We start from the raw sequence: 16412 nt of genomic DNA, 5'->3' as shown, positions 1-16412 counted from the left end.
ATGTATTCCTTTGGGCTATGTACTTTAATGTAATGTATTTAAGTGTACGTGCGTATCGAATTTGTAGTACAGGCGACCTAGTGCCCGTTTTCCGCTGTTCCTGTGCTGGTCATTGAACCGCAAGGGCCGAGACCCCCTATGTCGTCAACTGCTTCCCGTTCGTCTTACGCAGATGCTTTTGCTTTTCTCCTTTTGTGTACGCTACTGCCTCGTGGCTATAGCCGTGGCGGGATCCCTGGGGCGGATCTTTTCCTTTCTGCTCCGACTTTAGTCATTGTCGTCGATTCAGAAGAGTTCAGAAAGATCTCGTTCAGGAGGAGACGCGTCGCTTACCCAAAGCAGCATAGTTTAGCTTAAGGGTACCCTGTTACCCGTACGGAAAGCGCCATTGGAGAAGAGATGGCCGGAGGAAAATGTCTTTTGAAGGCTGAGCCGAGGAAGGACCAAGAGCTTCAGGACATAGGCGAACCAAACACGCAAGGGAAACCGAGAACAGTTGAGGCGGCAACGCTACCAGTAGAGGTACGTTACGGCGAACAACGTACCTAGCGATGACACGAAAACGTAAATCGTAAAGCTTTAAAATAGTTTATGGCGAAAAATGTATGCAATACCGTCTCTCGCTAGTTTCTTCTTTTCGTGTTTGCACCCCTGCGCCCTCTAATCTTTTTCTCCTACCTTGCCCCTGTTCCCTTCCCTGCTTCGCTGCCTGTCGCAGTGTTGATGCGTTTGTGGACTGTAGGCAGCTTGTTCTAAGCTTGTTCTCTCGAACAAACACGGAGAATTTGCCAGAAAGTCAATAGCGAAACAGAGGCCGCGGTGATCTGACGCCCCTTTGAAACAGGTGCGGTAGTAGTATACATCAACGTTCGTTGTCGATAGTGGCGCTCGGGAGAAACTTGCTTCCCAACGGTGTCGCCAATAACAAATTGTTGGATAGTAACTGCAATTGTTCGTTACGTTCCATAGCGAAGTGCGGTTCAGTGCTAGCGACGTAGCGTGGACAAAGTCAGTCACTGGCACGCAAACCGGCAGGCTACCACCGGCGTGTCTGTAGATGAAAAACTCACAGGCACAGGGAGCCGTTCCGACCGATTCTATAAAATGAGGAAAAACCAAAGTGAGCTAGCAGCTGCGTCACCGAATCGCGACGAAGATGGAGAGCGATAAACTCCTACAATATAGCCTGCGTTGCTGATATCTCTGTGGTTTTGTTGCAGTACCCCTTGATTCTCAAGTTGAAAGGACGGAACCATCTTAGGCCTTTTACACTCACAGCATTTTATAGCTGCCAAAACGGCAAACACACAACTAGTTAGATAGGTTAAACATAAAAAAAGGACGCAAATATGTTTACGAACCGGAGCACGTGTAATAGTTCAATCACGCGGAATAAATCGTTCCGGGTGCAATTACAAGGACGCCACAAAGACAAACTATATTGTACTAACTATATTGTACTACTATTGTACATTAAACTATATTGTACTAAATCATGCTACTGAAATGTATTGAATACCAGGACACTTTGCTCTGCTTGTTAATGTATATACCAAAAAGATCTTGCCTGTCTAGCTTTCTAATAAGGATAGCAATGAGCATATCGCGCGCGTATCTAGTGTAGACTTATTCGTACTTAAACAAATCTCCTGGGCTGAATACTTGAAGTCGACCAAAAACATCAACAAACTTCAATAAAGATATATTTTTCAGATCCGATTTATAGACCTGTAACAGTTCGAAAGGGATTCCGTGTACCATCTCAGTGTGAAATTTTTTCCTATCTTGAACCCGGCCATTGCACACCTCGTTATCAGCACACAGGACAAGGTGGGCTAGGGCGAAATGGTTAAGCCTTAGAACTGCTCCACAAGAAAAACTCACCTGTTTATTTCATGGATTCGAAATTGGCAATCGAACGCAATCTAGAAATCGGTCCTATTGCTTCTACTGCTGTTGCTATGGCTGCCGTAGTTTCTACTGTTGTGTTCCTAACGGGTTTGTCCGCGGCGCCTGGCCAGTAACTGCCTTTATCGCAGGCAAGAGCAAAGCAAGTTTGCCGCGTAATACCGGTGGGCGTTGTGACAGTCTTTGACGACTTTACTGCTCCCTGCAGGGTTACTCATCACTGAACAGGTGTAGAGGTCCCGTCAGGTTTAATGCGCAAAATGTAGGTACTGCTGGCTTCAAAATCTAATCTTGACTAACGGATGGTTTGACGTTGTAGGATTTTTACGTCGGCGCAGCAGATGTCTTGTGGTTGTAAACTGTAGCGCTAGACCATATATCTATTTTGGTCCTTAATGTATATTATGCGCTAGGAACAACAATGAGATTTGTGCTTGTAGCCGTCCAATGGACGCGCGATCACGCCCACGTGGATCATTTGGCTGAGAATTCTCTAATAGAAGAGTTCTCGCGGCGAAGCCCTGCATAGTCAGCGAACTCTTGTCGATTCCCCGGCGGGTAACAAAACAGTATTCTTGGCTGAAAATTTGTCCAGTTTATATCATTAGATTAGAATATATAGTACTATAATATAATATTTAGTTCATAATTACGCTTTATTAGTTCAGATTAATTAAAGAGCTTGTTCAATCCATAGAACATGACCACTTTTGTGGCTCTTATCAACGAATCATTATTATGGCTTGCCGAATTCTCAGATTAAAGTGTCGCCCCTATAGCGGCTAAAGACAGTTTGTTCATTATTTGTCAAAACGGTCTAATACCCTATACTTTCCATTAAGTCCACCCCGTATGCCTGTTGTAAGGATGGCTGAAATCAAGTGCAGCATACCTCGAGCGAATTGTGTTTTCTCCTCGAACAGAATGTGTCACACCGTTTGAAACTCTCTAACTCCAAAAATCGCATACTACAAAGCTCAAAGCGCCAACAGCTGCATACTTTGTTCCTTTTTTTTTTTATATTCAAGGGAAGACTCACCACATGACTGGCCCCAGCGAAATAAAAAACGCAACAAGCAATGTCTCGCAGACATGGGGCAAAAAACTCGTCGGGCAAAAATGGCAAGATAGGAGAACCATCCACCTTTCATCACAGACCATTCTTCTGGCAAGGGCCCTGAAGAGCGCGATGGGAGGTGTTACGACTTTTCTTTGAAAGCAACACCCTCCGACGCCTTCTAAGTCCCACTGCAAATATCCCCTGGGTCCTTGCGTTTAAACGAATATTTAGACGCACAATCGTTTACTTGCACGTTTTTATAAAAGTACTCAGGATATAGGTTAATACACGAAAGACTGATAGCCAAGAACAAAAAAAAAAAGAAGTAACAAATTGTTGTTTTCAAACAGGAGATAGTTAACGACTCTGATCGCTTTGATGGGTGAGTATAGACATCGCGTAAAGCACCATAGACTAATAATGCACGACTGTAGTCGACTTACGTTTGGCATCTGCTGGGGCGAGTTCAAAATCCGTTCATTCGTGGTAAAATGCTAATGCAGTTGAGCGATAAATATGCATACTTTTTTTTTTATGTGTATGTGTATTTATGTGTTGTGCATGTCTTTGTATTGCCTTCAAACGTCAAAACCGGTTAACCTTCAAAGTTATCAAAGTTATTTCATAAACAGCTGCAATCAGATTTTTCGGCTTACAGACATGGTGTGGAACAGTGAAGTCTAGTTACACCTTCGGGCCTGAACCTCGATATGACGAATCATTATTGAAACGAAACTCGGGAACGCTATAATAAATATATATACATAGCGCTATATAGAAAATAACCCTGTGCGACACTTACCAGACGATAGTACAGTATATACATGTATATACACACTCTACAGCAGGCCTATACTTCCGTCCTTCTAGCAGTGCCCTTTCCTCGTTCATTAGGTCCACTTTGTCTATTTGTTCACGAATATTGCTCATTCACGCTTTCTAATCACTGGACATAGCAAACTAGCAGTTGATTCACGTAGTCCAGAAGTAGCGATAACGCGGTAATATTATGGCTGCGATATCCTTGCGTCGGTGTCAGAACATTATGCCTCGTAGCGAATCTCTTCGCTTTCATTTTATGGGCTATCGTACTAACAAATCACAACGATGTATGACATCACAGTCTTTAATACGATAATTTCTACCTAGCTTTGACTTGGCTCCATGGAGGAAGTTTTCAGAGATGGTAAAAGGGGCAAGATCCGCGACACGGACTATGGTCAGGAAAAAGAAGAAACAGCCCTGCTCTATTCGGTCTTGACGTTTGCATTATTGTCGTTACCGCCACTCTCCACTGCCAATGAGTTATCGTTCGACTAGTAAGTACAGCTGAGTTTTCTAAGCCAATGCGACCGAGCATCCATCAACGGTCGACTAGATAGCCTTGAAGCGGGCAGGATGGTTGAAACTTCCCCGGCTGAAGTTCTAACATTTCAAAAGCTATCCGTCGCATTGTTCGATATTTCCACACTTGCACTGATACTGCTTATCGCTCGAAATGTGGTTGATGTCAACTCTTGCAAACACACGCGGTTGCTGCGGGGATGCGGGAATAATTCCCTCACGGTGGATTCCCTCCTACGTGCCTGCAGTTTTCCCCTTTCCCCGTTATGCCTACGTCTTCTAAGAGGGAAGAAAAGCCGGCAATATTATAACGGAAGATTTGGATATTTCCATATAATGCCGATATATATGCAGTAAAGTACTGTGGCTGTGTTAAGTCGTCTATGTTACAAGTGTGCGTCAGAACTATCTTCATGCTTTGGGGGCCTATCGGTGGGTTAGGTCCACATTCGTTGTGGCAACTGTATTCTGTGGTGTGGTTATTTTAGTTGTTCCTATTCTCTATCACATTAAAGTCATTCAGCGCGAGCGGTGGCTTACCTAATTGGAGTAAAGATGGAATTGAGAAAAAGTGTAAAAGTTCCTGTTTTCGGGTTTCGGAGCATTTTCGGGATTGCAACGCGCAGCGCATGAGAAGTGCTTCCAGCATTATTATACAGCTGAGTTGAATGCTGGGAAACGGATAATACGCCGACCCGAATGTGGTAAGCCTCTGTTGCTCACGCTAATCGCCAGTTTAACGGAGGAGCCTTTACTGTGTGCACTGAGCGTGCGGCAAGTGTTAGAAAGCCATACAGTAAAACAGAAAGAGGAGGAAAAGAAACGGGCAAGGGCCAATCCATGGGCGGGCGGGCATTCAAGCGTGGAGGACGAACTCACAAAGGAAAAGTGAATGAGTGACTTGTCCATTAGGAAGCCATGTTTCACCAGGAGACAGCGTGTGACAACCAGTTAACTTGGCTGGCTGAACCTTAGGTCTGCTAATGCGTGGCAACTCGCGGGGTAGACCGGCCTTCCGTAATGTGGGCCTGATTAAATGTCGTAGGTCTTCGTTGTCGGACCCTAAACCGAGCTAGTGGAGATTTGGGAGAAGATCAGCGCGTTCACTACCGCCACAACCATCACAGCACAGTAGGACAACTACATGACGGCATCAACGACAATAGCACCACATCTTGACATCACTAACATAAGCATTTGATTACACTCCATTTACCGGGTTAATGTCGTAAACATAAACTGTGGAACTTTCCGATTTTGCAACAATGCCCACAAAGGAAGGTGCTTGCCTAATATGACACGCGAGTTTTATAAGTGTGTTCCGTCATCAGCCCAGCTACCTATATTCGTTAGCGCAAGTGCAATTAGGATAACTAAACAAAAACAAAAAGCTAGACCTGTAAAGATCCTCATAACTATTGCCACTTCGGTTACAAAGGATGTCATAACCACGATTCAATAATCTGCAATACCTAGTCGGAGAGCAGTCTATTTTATTTCATCCGTAACGTCTTGGCCGCGCTCATTAAAGAGGTTACCTTTGTACCATAACCAACAGTTTTCCGTTTTCGGCTAGAAAACTAAGCGTTCAGAAAGCTAAACGTTTCGTAATTGAACACTTCGCTCTTTGTTTTCTTCGAGGTGCCTCTCGTATTACGCATCGAGGTATCCAAGACCTTGGGCGTGGCGGACCCAGACGCTGTAATGCAAATAAGGTCCATTGCTTTACACACGTTCTCGACGTATGCCACAGCAGGTTCGCTCTTTCAATGGCCAAACAATATGGCCAGAAGCCCGCTCCTCTTTTGAGGAGTAGCTTATTCTATGGAAGCTGCGCATTAGCGGATCAATAAGTATCTGTTGTTTGCTTTTATTTATATATATATATATATATATATATAAGTTTATTTGCTGGAGGTCCCATAACTGTGGTATTTTCCCGAGCTCGAGTCAAAATCCTCTTGTCCATAGAATGCCATCAGCCCACAAATGGTTTCCCATACGCCCGAACCCTGTTGATGACAGGACACCAACACTGAGACTTCGGCTTGGAGTAAAAGCACCGGGAGCGTGGATCCGTCGACTTTCCATTCATTCTGAAGCTGCTTACGATGACGCTTCAGATGCATCGTTTGCTAATCCTCTTTGTTTTGGCAAATTGTGCTTGCACAAAACGTATCTTGGACACTGACTTGCCTGGATTTGATTTCCAGAAATCTTTGCCGCGGACACAACAGTTTGAGATTCTCTCCCTAGTCAGCAAACGATGTGTACTTTTAGTTGGCGTGAATCGTAAGGCAAGTGTCTACCACGTTTATTGACTCAATATAGGAAATCATTATTACAGTGGTCACAAATAAGAAAAGCATGCTAATTTCGTAGTTCTTTTGACGGAGAGAGCCTGCAATTCCATATTCACACCCAGCTCGTTTTTTGCCGCTTGCTTTGTGTATACAAACCTCTCGAACATTTTCTTTTACGTAAAAAGCGCTCTGACACGTCCGAGTTCTTCGAAGAAAAAAGCTCATACAGCTTTAACGAAAAGTTGTTCCATAAATCGACGTCTGCCATTTACAAAGCAAACGATTATACAGTCCTATTATATATATATATATATATATATATATATATATATAAGATCCGAACGATTAGTTTAATGCTCGTTCGACTGCCTTTTGTTGGCTGATCGTGTATAATTAATCATCGTGTCCTTGGACCCATTGGGGAGCCCTTTTGTGTCTTGTCATTTTCTTTGTCGACTGTATTTGTTTGGTTAGGTGATATTCTGACCTCATATACCTCATTCCCCGGAACCCAGTGTTTGCTATTGTCCGAACATCCCTCAAGCAGTCCCTTATTGCTCGAGGTATTGCGGCGACCGAAGAAAGGCTTAACTGGGTAGACCTCCGACGACCTTAGCGTTGTGGCCGTTCTCTGCCGCCTCATGTCTCTCACGCCACCGACTTCGCCGTATTCAGTCAACCGTAATCCCTATGAATGGTCTTACTCAGCTTCATTCGAGTTATTCCGTGGATCGCTATCTTCTCCTTCTCCTTTCTTTTGGCCTGCATCGTTCCCAAGGAGACCAGAGTTATACTCAACGAGCTATTATCTATACAAATGGATGACCCTTCAACTCTCTATCGGCTTCTCTCAATTCTGTTCGGACCCTGATACACACAATTCCCGTGGATTGCCAAAATAAGCTCACCCCCGTTACCCCGTGCCCTACCATTACGATAATAAACAATCCTTCATTTAGAGCATCCATGTACATATACGCTGTGAGTCCATGAATCCCCGCATAGGTCTTGCCATTTAGGCTGCGTCGCGGAAACTTATTATACGATAGTATGACAAGTTTCCAAAAATGTCTATTTGCCTCCAAAATGCCACTGGAGATCAGCAGTCCTTCTCTTAACCTAAAACCGTGTGAGGCACCAGTAGTAGTAGTATAGTAACACCAATCGAATGGAGAGAGTTTATAGAAGATTCATTGAGAAAGAGACTACCTAGTACTACGTATACCATAACACTATCCCGCACCCTTGCAACAGAAATTACACTATAATCTAAGTAACAGCAAATTATAGTGATCTTAAAATACTGTGTTGTATTTAAGTTGAATTGACTAGCGGATTCACGCCGGTGCAAACGGCGACAATAATGTGATTCAGTCAGTCTGTTCGTCAAGAACACCTTTTTTCCATTACAAGGATCTTGTAACACGGTGCTATATAGCAAAAAACCCGTGAAATCTACCAATTAGAAATAAGATTTGATCGAATGCTTAATCTTATTAGAATCAACAGTTGATTTAATGGCGGAGTATAGAAAATAAATTAAACACGCAATTGACTCGCTTTCGCCCCACACAATTTCGCCCCTTTATGCTGCCATCGTGTACATATATGTTTCCAGTTTTGTTTTCGTTGTCGCCTTGCGCGCGCTCTGATATCTGTTCTGTTTAAGTTTGATTAGTTTGCCTTTGTAGCCATCAGTTTCACGTAATGACAGATTTTCATGAAGCACAGCTTGCCGTCCTTGACAGTCCGCTGTCAACAAGTCATAATAATAATAATAATAATACGCGCTAATAAGGCCTTCGTCCTGTGGCTATATGCACTGCTTATGATCGGTATATTAGTCGTAATTAATCCTCACGTTGTCTTCCGAAGCAACACTGACTCTCTCTCTCTCTCTCTCTCTCTCTCTCTCTCTCTCTCTCACTCTCTATATATATATATATATATATATATCGCGATCATTCAAAACATGATCCGTTACTGTACGGTGACACATGCGCGTATGTCGAGTATGAAGGGGGCTACTTAACGTGGGTGGATGAATAATCACCCCACAGAGTAGTATTATGCGTCAGTTGACTTCATTCAGGCCGATATATCCTGAGCAGTTTTCGAATTCGTTTACGTATGCACGTCTATGTCAGCAGAAATGTACAATACTTTTTTCCCCGCTCTAGGTCATCAATACCGGTAACCACTTTCTTTCTTAAAATCTGCTCAATATAATACTTACCCAAATGCGTACCGATCATTACGTGCCACTATCCTGGCGAGATCCCTAGTGAGTTTTGAATTTTTTTCTTTTCACCTTAACCATAACCCGTCTTGCTGCCAGACCTATCTGACTATCCATAATTCTATCGGATAATCGATTTAGTCTCAGACCACGTAATCCGTGTAAGTGGCACCCTTTTCCGGAACTAGGGATCTCTTCTGTTTCTATATCTAATTGACAATAATCTTCTGCAACCGCCGCTTTACGTCACCGAGCATGAAGCTCACCGCAAACGCTAGGCCACTTATCAATTCCAACTGTGATTCCCTTAGGCCAAATTTTCGGTTATATTCGTAGGCGCTCCTGTGACCCTTTTTATCCCCGCGCCAAATCACATCATACGTCTGGCACAGCCATCATTAACTGCAATGAAACAATCTTAACACGCTGTCCAACTCTGCCGTCATGTAACGTCACTGTAACAGAATGCTAGTAGATTGTTATCCTATCGTCAGTTTCGGAGATATGGTTCATAAACAGTTGATCAACGAACCCTAACGACCACAATCAAAACCTCTCGTATTTAGGGTAGCTCTGGCATATGCAGCGTTCATCGTGCATGAGTAAGAAGCACGTGCGACACGCTGATGCCGATCGGGAGAAAAGGCGCTGCAAGGCAAACTGAAGGGTGCCTAGGTGTGTCTTGGGTCAATCCTAATCACTAACAACCCAAATTCGAAAATTTTTCGTTTTCTTCCATAGTCAGGTTAGAGCCTTTTAGCTTAGATAATGTGCCACGAACCGAAAAGTGGTTTGTCTATGAGTGCGATACAAATTACTAACTAAAGTGAGCAAATTTTGATATCGAAAGCAGAAAAAATGTAGCGATGCTGGCGCGTGTCCAAGCGTAGGACTAACCTGGGTTCTATCTTCTAAATCGTCTGCTTCTGTGTTCGACATAGAGCGTGGATGTGTGCGTTTATCTGTGTGCGTTTATCTGTGTGCGTCTGAGAATAACAAATGGCGAAGCGCACTCATTGCATCAGTTCGGCAACTATTTAAACGAAAGGATTTTTTAAACACGTTTCTCTACATTATTTGAAGAAAACGTTGTCATAGTTGTGTTGGTCACGTTAATAGAAGTCTAATAACCACTCTCGTTCTCGACGTAGTCCCGTGTCTGTCTACGCCACCGTGGTTGGCGCGGCCAACAACATCTCAAGCGGGATCATTTGGGGCGGGTTGTCCTCCTACGGATGTTAACAAATGGGAGTTTACAGGTTTGTAAAGTCCCGGTTTTGCTGGAGTTCCTGGTCGTTAGCTGCTATCGGGCTTAAACCTTCGCCATGGCCACACCCGAAAACACGTTGGCCGATAACACACTCACTCGCTTTTTCTCTGTAAAACCCTGACCCTGCCGTCTCCCCGCCGCCAGTACAATGGCATCGCCGTCATCTAGTATACTATTCAACAGTCTTTTTGCTCGATGCGTAACGGGTCCCCGCTGTAGGTGTTCTTAGTAGTGGGTTGCCGCTCGCTCAGCGTTTTAAGGTTCGAACATTGGCCAACCTAAGGAGAGCACACTGCACACTATCCACTGGCATTACAGCGGCGTAACGGGAAAACTGAGAGACATTTGAGTTTTACTGACCGAACCAGGAAAGCAAGCGATATTCTCTCGCTTGACCACCTTCATAGACCAGTAGAATGATTGCCGACGGCCTGCGCTAGCCGCAGACTCGTAGAACGCAGCGGACTGAATTACTTGACACCTTTGTCAGGAATCCGATCTGACTTACCAGCGTCGGTAACGTACCAGTGATCAAGGGTTATGGGGTAAAAGTTCGGGGGTTACATGTTCGAGGAAAATGAACGATAAGGGCGAAGTGAGTTAATGGTTACTGTTTGGCTGGGAGGAGAAACAGCCTTCGTAGGTCAGCTCTACGATGCTTTCCAAAGAAAAGATAGAGACAGGTCGAAGCTTGTGCATAATTTTTTTATAGCATTTTTTTTTGTTTGAGCCACTCCATACTCTCTGTCGTGGAATAGGTATGGCACATCGTTCATCGCGGGGCGGATATCGCACACTCATGCTTACACCAGCATCCGTCACGACTGACTCAATTTGTGACCCTCTATCAGACAGAGTTTCAGACGTACGCTGGCGGAATCAGAGTCACTCGGTCGTAGTTTGTAGAAAGTTGAAACGGACAGTAGGGGGAATCTTCAATCGTAGAAAAGTATATTGATGCGGACAACAGCAAGAACAATTGCGAGCCACGAACGTTCCATGCGCGTCGGTACGCGTTCGTTTTTTCGATATGAGTGTACCAGATGCGGGCACACGCAACGTTGACGTTCCGCCCCTTTGGCCTGTCATCGTTGCAAGTTAGCGACAACCGTTATGACCTAAACCATCTTTATACATAATGTCTCTATATGTTCCTGTTGCTGCTGATGCTGCTGCCGTTGGCGCAAACGCGCTTTCGTTGGTATTAAAAACAAGATGATCACAAGAGCAGTGCACACGGGCAATAGTTTTGAGGGTAATGGCAATTGTTGCGGTGGGTGGGGGGATCAGCAGACCAGCAGGTCTGAAAGTTGTCCTGGATAGAAACAGTCGCTCTGACTGTCGTTGTCGCCGATGATGGAGCAGTGTCCTTTTGCGTGGATGCTACTGATTGCTACCAGGCCAAGTTGCGTGTTATTGTACTCGTAACTCGATAAGACGAAGCCCATATATATAGAGAGAAAGAGAGGCCGATCGAAATGAGCTCAATGGCTAAGGCACATAGCAACAAGCCGGCTATTCCGAGAATAGAAACGTCGGGGCGTGCGTGCCAGCGTTCAGACTTTATGTTCCACAATGAACACCGGCGTGCGCGACTTACGTGTGCATCTCACTCTTCCGGGTGCATGACAAAAAGGTGATCTTGTAATTTCTAACATAGTCCTGGACTGATCCTTTGGAAGGCACAGCTCTTAGAGGAGAATTCGGCACCAAAATGTTCGACACCCTAAAGGGTATTATAACATTAAACGCGAGTTTTGACATGATGATCGTCAGAAATATTTAGTCTACGATACTTTTCTCTGTACATTTTTTTAATATGTCCATATCTGATTTGATTTTGACAAGGGGTTGTGTAATTTATTCATCGAAACTGGAATTATTAACAAACGTTTAAAATACACAAATATCAATGAGAAAAACCTTATTGTACATTTTTTGGGTTTCATATTTGGTGCCATGATTAAGCGTTATTTTAGACCGCTAACAGTCATACGAAATAATGTACACCTATGCTTGACTTCGAAGCTGGACTACCTCACGCTTCGCTAAGTTTAGCGGGCAAACTTGTTACCACTGTGCGATCACGGGGACGGTCAAAATTCGGTGCATTCGTACCCAAGCAATGATCGTCATTTACGTTGATGCTTCACGCAAAAGTAAAGAAGTCCTTTTACGAGTTCATGCTAAGACTGAACATGGACTTCATACTTCTATGAAACCTGATCAATTTGATGTTAAATATGTTACTAAAGCTTTTATTCCTTGCTTTTCACGCCATAAGCCCAAACGCAGTAACTTGCATTGAGTTCGCTTTGAAAGATAACTTTATCCACTAAATTTCCTGAAGTCGCTATTTAATTTGCGGACTCCATAGCACTGACAACCAATACAAATCAGTGACAGGCAATATTTAATGCTATGGGCAAATTTATATAGTTTTGTTTTGAATATTTTGGTTTAATAATTCATTCTTGAGCCAAATATAAACACTATAGAAGCATAATATTGAAGCAGGTTCTACACCGCCGTACGGTATATGTAAGATAGTATGGTGAGCTACCTTTCTGACCGGCAGAATACTGCATCTCAATAGATAGTACACGTACATGCTTGTTTTGTAGACACTCTCCCTTATTGGAAAATTTCCGTTACGAGTAAGTGCGTGTATATAGGCAATTCCAACGGCATTTTATCCACCTAAGTTCACTTAGCTAGTTCGGGTGAGGTAGCCACTATTTTGTGTATCTTTATGTGTATGTATGTAGTAGATGGGTAAGTGCCATACAAAATGTCTGTGATGGCGTGCAGAGTTACGAATCTCAATTGGATATGACGACTGAGAATATGGAAGAGAAGGCATCTGCATGTATTTATGGCCCAGGCTTCTCCAACCGCTTACATATCACCATGTAGCTCACGTACAAATTTCGCATGTTCTTGGAATCCATGTATGAGTACTTACGTATATTTGTAAATCTATATCTATGTAATATACATACATATATGTGCTTGACAACGTGTTTGTGGACCAGTTGTCATTAGGCAGTGCCAATATGAGCGTAGAGCATGTAGTAAATATTTTTTTTTGTAAGGCCTAAAGGGTCACGCTTAGAGGCACATCGTCGGACTCCTCTGACTTACCGTGGCGAAGGAAACCATCAACGATTTTCGGACGCAGCATCATTCTTGATACGGCTGACTATGCCCTTTTTATCCTGTTCGCACGGCAATGAGTCACAGCGTGACATTCTTCGGCGACGAATTTTTTCCCATGGCTTTTGCTGGCTATTTTAGTCATAGTGACAACCGTCATTACACCTTTTTCCAACAAGATCTATTTCCTCGGCTCCCGCTCCTTTCTTTACGTATCTGAGATGAAGAGGACGCGACGAAATGCAGTATGCGCTCGAAGACAAGCGACGACATCAGCTGGTTGCTGGATATGGTATTGGTAGTCGTTAGGAGTTGAATATTGGGCTTTGTGGTCGCTGTCCCCAAAGGAGATTCAAAGCTGTCCTCTCGAAGCGACTCCATCGTTTAGTTGGGTGGCCGATCGGTCGGACATTTGCCTGCCCGCGCCGGCCAGTCTCGCTATCAGACAACGATTACAGCATATGTCGTCGTAACAAGGGTCTTGCACCCTCTAGGCTGGTTACTACACGCCTGCGTACACGTCTCGTTTGGCCTAAAAAGGCCATCTACCCTTCTAGGGGCTGCTCCGACAGCGATGCTCGGTGTGCCGTAGCTTCCGCCCCACAAATCAACCATCTCGGCCATCGCCGGCATAGCATCACATCCGTCATCGGCGCCTACGTCACCTTTGCAAGTCTCGGTCGCCGTTAGCAACCTTGGTCGCCCCCGCAACTCGAAGGGCTACTTCTACACACAGCGGAACTAGATTTCGCCGCCTGCAGTCGCTGTGGTGAAAACAAGCGTGCGAGTTTCCTTATTTTCCAAAGTTGATTTGCTAATTAGTTGCCAGCAGTAGCAACTATAACAATGGTACGTTTAGTGGTACGAGGAACGCAAAAAAGATGGCTTGTTGCACGTGCCGGTCTATTTCCATCTAACACGCAATTTTGTAATATGTAGAAACAGACACGGCGCTTTCGTAGCCGCGGTTATCATCGGAGCCGTCTCCCTTCCGTTTGCATAGCAAAATGCCGAATTCGAACAACTAATACAAATTAAAAGGTGGCAAAAACATTTTCCTTATGATGAAAACCATTCACGTCTGTTTTTTTTACTATGGTGATATTATAGCTGTCTTTTAGATGCGTCTCGTTTCAACGAGTTGAAACCTGTTGCGTCCTTTCGTTCGCTTAAAATAAGATTTGCAACTACTTTTTCTGTCTAACTGATATTTTATTTATTCTGGACGTGTACCCCTAAATTTATTGTAATAAACGGTAAACTAAACAAAATGGTAGAATTTTTTTAAATTGCTTCATTGTTCGAACATCGCTCTTAATACCAACCCATTGCGGAATTCCATTTTATCTATAATAATGTTTTTAGCTGATCTCTGATCGTTTGAAGAAGCTCAGTGTTTTTTACCATGCTGTTCTCTGAAAATATATCCTATAGTGAAGAACGTATCAGAAGACATCTACACGTTTGGTCTGCTTTCTTCAATTCTAATCGTTTGATTTCCAATATGGTCTGTCAGTTAAATCAACGAAGTATGCTGCATGAACTCGTTTAAAAAAATTTCCAAAAAAATACAAGCATACGTTATATTATAGCTTTCTGTCTAAAAAGCAAGTTGTCTGTTTATAGTTTACATGGGTCGGTGCCCCAAAGGGTGACAAGCTGTCTGACCTTTTTGCGAAAGGCACGATTTAACTTTGTGGAACTTGAGAAACCCAGCCATCCCAATTCTTCGACGTGTGTGATAGAAAGTGTACGGTCCGAACTAGGCCCTGTGGTTCCCGTCTAATAATTTGTTATACAAGTGCTACAGATGGCGCAAAGAGCACGAGGTATATTTTCTAATTTTTACACACGGTCCACAAAGATCGAGTTTTGCTATTGAGAAATATTTTCTAGCCCGCGATGCACTCCTGTGTAAATTGTTATATCGTTATTGACGGCAGTATGAGCGTTATTCCACACTGAGCGTGAGCTGTAAATGTTCATGAAAACCCGACGGTACAGCTCATATAATTCGAACTCTGCTAAAAGTTTTCCACATCGACGCTATTTAATGTTTTTCGTAGTGAACTACTCGTTCCGTAATGCTCTATATGCATAATTGTTTTGACTAATGTGTAGGATTAGCGTAAAATGGAGAAAACTTTCCGTCATTCCTCAAAGGGACAATTCCACACCAACACCGTCTAACGAAATTTACGCTACATATGAAGCACGTGAATACTAAGCTACGCCTTATAGGAACATGTTACAAGGTGTGAGACCCCAACATGCCCAACTGAAAGTCTGGGCGCTAGAAGGCTTGGTTTCTGTTTGCGTCCCATAGGGGTGAGAATCATTTTGGCTGCAGGAAAATTCCCAGTTCCTAAAACCCGAAGCCTAGTTCATTAGATCCGTATGTCGCATCTAAAATAACAGAGGAAAGGCTTTCGCCTTGAAGATCAGAAACGGTTTCGGTTTTGTTTCGTCCTATAGAGCGTCCTGCCAAATGAAAACCTGTACACCACATACACCCTAAACAAGCATCTGTGGTATTAGTTAACATTTGCCCTCTTCGTCAAGCAGCTATTCTCCAACTAGATAACTCATAGGTAGAGCCATAATGGTCACTTGTATTGAGCCTAGTTAAAACTTATCAAGGGCCTTCTAGTGTAACTTGTAATTTATACTGATGAGTCTAAGGGGAGCTATACCCATTAAACACAATTTTAGACTTCAACCTATACTGGTACTAGGCGAAGTGTTCGCCACAAATGGCCGAACACATGCACTGTGGCATGTATTGTTGATGCTTCTATGAATAAAAATGTGCCTCTTTGTGACATAATTGTTATTTAGCTTTGGTAGCAACCAGTTCGTTATCTAATATAATACAACAATTCGGCGTTAACTTGATCTAGTAAATACGGTTTAGCAAAAAATATCTCCTCTACCGTATTATGCTCGGTATAACGATTAGATAGGAGACAGTATAGTATGTACACGAAGTTGTGAATTCATTCATTTCTCTTCCATTATATTGATACTATTGCACTCAAATTTCGCGGTCTTCCATTGTATTCCGTTGCTGCCATCGTCTAGGACCCACTTCACATTACATAGACAAGCGTAGTAGATGAATTTCGGCTTTCC

At 43.4% G+C, this 16412-nt stretch overlaps 1 protein-coding gene and 1 long non-coding RNA gene across 7 annotated transcripts in view; one reads left to right on the top strand and one right to left on the bottom strand.

Annotated features, from left to right (window-relative positions):
* Positions 1–5062, bottom strand: part of LOC147758984 (uncharacterized) — a 54822-nt gene extending 49760 nt beyond the window's left edge. Inside the window, exons 1-2 of one of the 2 annotated variants that reach the window (XR_015326797.1) lie at positions 3771–5062; positions 1885–2487 (exon numbers count right to left, since the gene is read on the bottom strand). This is a non-coding gene — a long non-coding RNA (uncharacterized LOC147758984). The remainder of the gene's footprint in view (positions 1–1884; positions 2488–3770) is intronic. The other variant, XR_015326798.1, reaches the window with a different exon arrangement.
* The window catches only part of LOC111255501 (spondin-1-like), an 87343-nt gene that overhangs the window by 36110 nt on the left and 34821 nt on the right, over positions 1–16412 (top strand). The window lies entirely within an intron of this gene.

This window comes from Varroa destructor, unplaced genomic scaffold, assembly GCF_002443255.2.
Source record: "Varroa destructor unplaced genomic scaffold, Vdes_3.0 BEIS01000001.1, whole genome shotgun sequence".
Lineage (NCBI taxonomy): Eukaryota > Metazoa > Arthropoda > Arachnida > Mesostigmata > Varroidae > Varroa > Varroa destructor.
Note: the sequence above shows the minus strand (reverse complement) of the source record. Positions and strands in the feature narration are given on the sequence as shown.